Below are 7,470 nucleotides of genomic sequence, written 5' to 3'. Positions count from 1 at the left end.
CTCTTATTCGGCTAATTTTAGGAGAGTTTTAAAACTTTTTTGGAGATTAAATCCTAATTGAAACTTATTAAAGATTGTGAAGACATTCATATCTTTTGGTAATAATCCCCAAAGTATATTTTACATAATCAGCATTTTTCATAGATCTTCTCTGTGTTATAGCTATGTAGCCTTTCAGCTAATTTGCTACTCCTAAATCACAGATGCTTGAAGCTACAGTAAACTCAATGGTCGTAGAGTGGTAGTAAGTTCTGTATCTACCATCAAAGGGAACGGGATACTTGTTCTACTTTTAAGTGTTTTATACAGGAAAATTCTCTAATTTGTTCACTAAGTAGTCCATTCACTAGGAAGCAATAGTCTTGGCTTGTGGTTATAGACACTATGACCTTTAATATATCTAGATGGAGACACTGGAGGTACATATGGATGAAAAATTGGGAGACTCTTCACTGGTGGTTCTTCAAAACTGCCACATCACTGATGATGCTCCTGCAGCCTCCTCCCCTACAGCGTGCCTAATTGGATTTAGACAGATTCCAAAATGGTATCCTTCCAATTTACCTCTTCATCCTACTTATCCTTCCATCACCTCATTTTTTGCAAGTTGCAAGTTATCTTTTACAATTACATTGAAATGAATTCATATTTAACCAACACTCCCTTTTTGAAAGGCACTGTGGAAACACTGAGAGAGAGAGAGAGAGAGAGAGAGAGAGAGAGAGAGAGAGAGAGAAGGCATGGTCCCTGCCAATAAGGATTCTTGATTTTGTAAGTAGATAGACATGTTTAAATACCTTTACCCCTTATGATGACTGAGATTAATGCTAAGTTGGATTTTACTTCCCGCTGTAACATTTAACAACATTATGACCTTGAGTAAGATATTAAACTTCGGAAAGCCTTAATTTCCTCATTTGTAAAGGAGATAATTTATGCAAACCACTTGGTCCACTGTCTGTCATGATTATAAAAAAATTTTGGCATTCTGTAGGTAGTTGTTATTTAAACATCAGTCTGCATTTCTACAAAAGCAAAAGAGCCAAATAGGATGTCATGAAACATCCCCTCCTCTGTATTGTATCCAACCTCTGCATTATATGGTAGCAAACAACGTTTTTCTTGTATGTATTAGAAATATAGAGATACACAAATGGTAGAGGAGATTCATGGGTTTATCCCTCCATAATTTTTCTCATGCATTAATATTTCTCTTTACCTATCCAGTTCCAGCCTGCAACCTGTTATTGACTCTACCCATAGAAAATTTGTCACAAATGCTACCATTTATCCATCAAAACACACTAAGGTTTTACTATGTGTGCATCTCCTATGCTTAGGAGATGCAGAAATAAGTAAGTCAAAATTCCTGTCCATATAGTCTTGTTGGGAGAGAAAAAAAAAAAAAAAAAGTAAACCAATGTTTACAATAACATAATGAAAGTGATTGCCAAAGCAGAATCTGAAACAAGGGCTATGTGCGTGTAGTTTATTTAGGAATTGATCACAGAGGAATAAAAGGCAGTGGGAACAAAACAGGGAAGAAAGTCTTTACAAAGATGTTATCTAAAAACATTTTTAAAATTATATTTATTTTGAGAGAGAGAGAGAGTGAACAGGGGAGGGGCAGAGAGAGGGAGACAGAATCTGAAACAGGCTTCAGCCTCTGAGCTATCAGCACAGAGCCCAATGCAGGGCTCAAACTCACGAGTGTGAAATCATGACCTGAGCCAAAGTTGGACACTCAACTGACTGAGCCACCCAGGTGCCCCCAAAGATGTGTTATCTAGTTGGCCCCAACTGTTGGAGGCTGGCACATGGTCCCATTGGAACTTCCAAGGCACTTTATGAAATGTGTCTTAGTCTCAGAATTGATGTCCCCACTTGGCCACTCATTCCTTTTTCTCACTGGTCCCCTCCTCATTGATCAAGGCTAATCCAGGCCTTTAATTCCCTTGCACTTTCAGGTTGTGCATTTTTGAGTGACTAGCAGGTGTTGCAGGTAAACCACATCATGGGGGCTGGAAATATGAGAAATATGTTCTAATGTTCCAACCTATCTAGCCTCTGATTCCTTCCTTTAAAGCCACAAGGAGGATTATTTGTGCTTGAATAATTGTGACCTTATGGGACTTCCCTGATTCTTTTAATTTTTCTCAAGTAGATAGAGATATAGATAGATCTAATGAAGGACTCACTTTTAGATACCCAAACCTATGGTTTAACCTATGGTAAAACTCGAGGCACCTGGGTGGCTCAGTCAGTTGAGCATCTGACTCTTGATTTAGGCTCAGGTCATGATCTCACAATTTGTGGGATTGAGCCCCATGTGGGGCTCTGTGCTGACAGCATGGAGCCTACCTGGGATTCTGTCTCTCCCTCTCTCTCTGCCCCTCCCCTAGTTGTGCTCTCTCTTTCAAAAAAAAAAAAAATCTATGGTAAAACTCTTCACTATTATTCTCTCATGAGTGTACGATGGAGTTTTCCAGAATTTATATGATATGTGATATCACAAAATTAAATGTAGAGACAGTATGAGGACACAACTATCTCACATTAAGAAGATTGACAAAAATGTAAAACAATGTCACTCTTTCCACTAATGCTTTAAAAAATAACAATGTTATTTTATTTATGTTAACAAGCACTGGAGTTACTATTATTTTTAAATAACTCATTTAAATTTTTGTTCTCAATTTTAATTTGTTATATGACAAATATTGATATATAAAGCCCACACAAACAAAAGCTCTTGAGGTCCTCAATAATTTTCAAGAGTGTAAAAGGGTCCCGAGTTCAAAAAGTTTGAAAATTGCTACAATATATTGATAAATGTCCAATGGCAGAACTAGGCAAAGAATTCAGAGAGTTCGTGGTGGACTGGAAGATTCTGTGAGGACTTCTAGGAGAAACACAAACTTGCACTGAGTCTTAAATGATACAGAAGGATTTGAGCTTTGTAGAACGGAAAGGAGCCAAAAGTAGGGAGCCAGAAAGATCAAAGACGCAGGTCCCAATCAGAGTGGTCGGGGGTACAGAAATTGGATCAGTTCGGCTGTAAGGAGAAAGCAAGTAGTGGCAAAGTACTTAGAAAAGAAAGGTAAGAAAGACAAAGGCTGGAACACAGCACTAGGGAAGTTTCAATTCAGGGAGTTAAGCTTTAGGGAGCCAGTGAAGGCTTTTAAGCAGGAGGGTGACATAAATCCAACTCTGCTTGAGGGAAATTTGTCTTGGGAGTGGATTAGATTCCATATAGAGGGAAATTAGTAGAAATGTTATCATAAGACTCCATGTATAGAATGATAAGGACCAGTGCTAGAGTTTCAGGGCTTGAAGCCTGAGTGCTGGGGGAGAAGGGGGTAGCATTAAGGGAAATAGAGCACTCAGTAGGAAGGAGAAAGATAAAATATTGATTAAGACAATAAGTAGCCATTTGATGTTGAAGAGGCTTCTGGGTCATAACTACTAATTGATATTTGGTATAATTTAAATACTATTTCTTTTTTGTCACATTAGAATTTTTAATTGTGTGAATTCATAAGCAAAACATATGAAAGTTCAGAACTTAATCTGAGTAACTCATGAATTCCCCATTTTATTTTTTTATTTAAGTTTTAATTCCAGTGTAGTTAATGTACAACTTTATATTAGTTTCAGATGTGCAGTATTGTGATTCAACCCTTCCATACATGACCCAGCGCTCATCACAAGTGCACTCCTTAAACTCAACACCTATTTCATCCATCCCCAGACCCATAAGTTCTCCATTTTCAATCATGCCAGATCACTAAAAGTTTACTATAATTTGCACATTGATGTACACTGTTGGTCTGTTTCACTTAATGAGAAAGAAAATATAGTCCTTGTTGATTTAAAATTATTGATTCGTACGTTATTAACCCCTTGCTATATGAAGCGTGAATGTTCCGGAAGCTTGCTTTATTCTCAGTGGGAAAGGTCCTATATGCAATTAGTAAGCATTGCTCCTGAGAGCAACAGTTACAATATCATTGGACAAAACATGTCCCTGATTTGGAATGCTTTTTCTCTCATTCTTTAAATGTTCCATACACATTCTCTTCTTCGTACCCTGTATTCATTGATATACAATTTTAATGAGAAAGATGATTTTTTAGTAATAGAATCAATTTAGACTAAACATTATTAACTAATAAATTGGGGTACTAAACTTAGAGCTTCCAGGTTTTAGCCTAGCCAAGAGAAATATCCCTTGACATATTTCCTTTTTATTTCTTTTCTTTTTTTTTTTTTTTTTTTTTGAGAGATAGAGAGAGGGAGAGCAAGAGCACAACTGAAGGAGGGACAGGGGGAAAGGGAGAGAGAGAATCTTAAGCAGGCTCCACACCCAGTGTCCAGTCCAATGCAGGGCTCGATCTCACAATTGTGAAATCATGACCTGAGCCGAAATCAAGAGTCAGATGCTTCACCGACTGAGCCATCCAGGGACCATGACATATTTCTTAATATCTAATTTAGCCTCTGGAATAAATGATGAACTCTTGCAGGAAACCAATGGAATTTATCATAATTCTACCAATATAACTTAATTACTGATTATAATTCCAGTTAAAAACTTAATCTGAAAAAAATTCACGCTTAGCTCAGCATTTGTGATTTTTTTAAATAAAACTAGCCATCATTTCTTTCCTTAAAAATGACAAAGTTGAAAATGAACATTTATTCAGTGAAATACAATTACTGGCACAGGCATACAATCAAATAAGTTACTTTATTTGTCGAGTTTAGGAAATATATTAGGAAGAAAGTGATGCACTTGGAGATTCAGTGCACAGTTTACTCATTAATTTTAAAAGTTCAGTTCAACCTTTTATATATTCAAAAGAATGGAAAATTGAAAGGAAGTAAAACATAAGTTAAATTGGTCATTGTATTTAACAAATCACAGCGTTTTCAAACCAGGAGAACCACAAATAAAAGGACACTGTTAAGAATTCTGCAGCAAACACATCTGTCCAAGTTCAAACAATGTTTGGCCTAATAAGGATAGTGAAACTATCTCTTAAGCTCACCTGGCTTCATAGTTTCCTTTCTAATATTTTCCTGGCTCTGTAGAACACTTCTTCAATTATTTCAGAATCTCAGAGACACTCTCTATGCACTTCTGTGACCCTCTTGGATTCTTTTCTTTTTTAAAAAATTGCTACAGATTGCTTGAATTAAATACCTTCAATCATTTGTCCACTTCCCTACCTTGCTTCTCTATCATTTCATTAAGATAAATTGAATTTTCTTAGTGAGTCTAGAAAACTCTGGAAGCATCCTGCCAAAAGGCAGCCAAACTTTGGACTTTGACCTCAGAGCATCTGATATATAAGAATTTAAGAGAATAATGCCTTCTGCCTTGCTCCCCACTGTGAGCCCCCACTTACTAACCTATGTACAAGTCCTTTGAAATAGTATTTTGTGGTGCTAACATATGCTCCACTGGCCTTTTCAGATACAGGGAACCTGCTGAACAAATAAGTGAAAGGCTAGAGGCGCCTGGGTGGCTCGGTCTGGTAAATGTCCGACTTTGGCTCAGGTTATGGTCTCACAGTTTATGGGTTCGAGCCCAGAGTCAGGCTCTGTGTTCAGAGCCTGGAACCTGCTTCGGATTCTGTATGTGTCTTTCTCTCTGTCCCTCACCCACTCGCACTCTCTGTCTCTCAAAATAAATAAATGTTTTAAAAAAATTAGTGCAAGGCCTTCTGAGTTAACCATATGTTCAACATAATGAAAACACGTGCTGGGGGTTGTTTCTGAAAACATCCCAAGCACAAACATAGGTTCCAAATGTAATTGTGTGGGTGCGTGCTCCTTAGTGCTGTAATTGATTTGGCGAATCTTTACTAGACTTTTCCTTAATTCCGTGTTTCAAATATGAATTTATATTGATTTTGAAATTCTAAGACAGGAGTCAAACAATAATGAAAAAATCATATGCAATGAATTTTTGTAAACACTACTAAATTGTATGAATAAAAGAAAATGTTTTTTTTTTTTTATCTTTATTTATTTTTGAGAGAGACAGAGTGAGAGCAGGGGAGGAACAGAGAGAGAGGGAGACACACAATCCGAGGCAGGCTCCAGGCTCTGAGCTGTCAGCACAGAGCCCAACGCGGGGCTCCAACTCACAAACAGAGAGATCATGACCTGAGCTGAAGTCAGATGCTTAACCACCAGACGCTTAACTGAGCCACCCAGGTGCCCCCAGAAAATGTTTTAATTAATGCCATGGGAAGTGGCATTAGGTTGAAGTGTAACAATATTTACAAAAATAATCTAATTTCTGATGATTACACAGACATAGTACTTCAAGGCTTCAGTTATTTGTTAAGATATAGCCTAAAAGTAATTGAATATAATTTGGCATAATATACAAAATCACTTTTGTTCTAGAATATTTCTAGGAGACACACTCATTACATAAAACTTATTTAAAAAAATTTTTTTAACATTTATTTATTTTTGAGAGAGAGAAAGAGACAGAGTATGAGTAGGGGAGAGGCAGAGAGAGAAGGAGAGACAGAGTTCGAAGCAGGCTTCAGGCTCTGACCAAGCTGTTAGCACAGAGCCTGAGGCAGGGCTCGAACCCATGAACTGTGAGATCATGACCTTAGCTGAAGTTGGACACTTAACTGCCTGAGCCACCCAGGCACCCCTATGATTTTTTTGATTAGGAAATTAAGATACTTTTACCCAAGATGCGAAAGAATAAATCAGCTCCTGACTCTAGTCAGCCTGGAGCTGATCTAACTCCAACAGACCTTGGTATTTCTTTGCTGAATATAAAAAATTCCACCAGAGACCAACATCAGACAAGGCCACTCTGTGACTGTGACAGAGCAAGATGAAAACGAGTCCCTTGCATAATCTTGTCAAAAACGAGAGCTCTGTATAAACAGCAATGACCAAACATCTGCCTCTCTCAACTGATAGAAGTGATTGTTCCTTTCTTGATCAATTTTATATTTAGTTTTATTTTGTTCCTTTCACCTTCCAGGCAGAAATTATAAAGATTCCTTACCACAGAATTTTTCCTGCTTCTGAGAGCCCTGAATCCAGAATAGAACCATACTTCCTTGAATTCTCCCTAAAAGATGAAAAACAAGCGTTAATGCTTTAACAAGCCCCTTCTAACATTCTCTTACTTAGATTACCCACAATGCCTCATGGAATGAGGAAGGAGTGTTTGCAATGAGCCAATAAACCCAACTCGATTTGGCTTCAATTGTGTTTAGATGGAGAACAGTAACAGAAAAGAAATTCCACAAGGGCGAGCTGAGACCCTCACCCTTGGACCAGGACTTGAGACTCAGTAAGAACGTACACATTGGAGGCCCTAGAAACAAAGGGTTCGAAATGTCACCCCGGCCACGGATGAGAGGTAAGTTTTACTCTGTACTGAGTTCTGATTAATATTTCATTGAGATTCTTCTGCACCAGATT

At 37.7% G+C, this 7,470-nt stretch overlaps 1 protein-coding gene across 1 annotated transcript in view; it reads left to right on the top strand.

The window, feature by feature from the left end:
- The first annotated feature begins 7,310 nt into the window (after positions 1-7,310).
- Positions 7,311-7,470, top strand: part of TUSC3 (tumor suppressor candidate 3) — a 305,682-nt gene continuing 305,522 nt past the window's right edge. Inside the window, exon 1 of the mRNA XM_086703305.1 lies at positions 7,311-7,408. The gene's annotated coding sequence lies outside the window, so the exon portion shown is untranslated. The remainder of the gene's footprint in view (positions 7,409-7,470) is intronic.

Source organism: Puma concolor, chromosome B1, assembly GCF_028749965.1.
Source record: "Puma concolor isolate L17-30 chromosome B1, mPumCon1.1.hap2, whole genome shotgun sequence".
Taxonomy (NCBI): Eukaryota; Metazoa; Chordata; class Mammalia; order Carnivora; family Felidae; genus Puma; species Puma concolor.
Note: the sequence above shows the minus strand (reverse complement) of the source record. Positions and strands in the feature narration are given on the sequence as shown.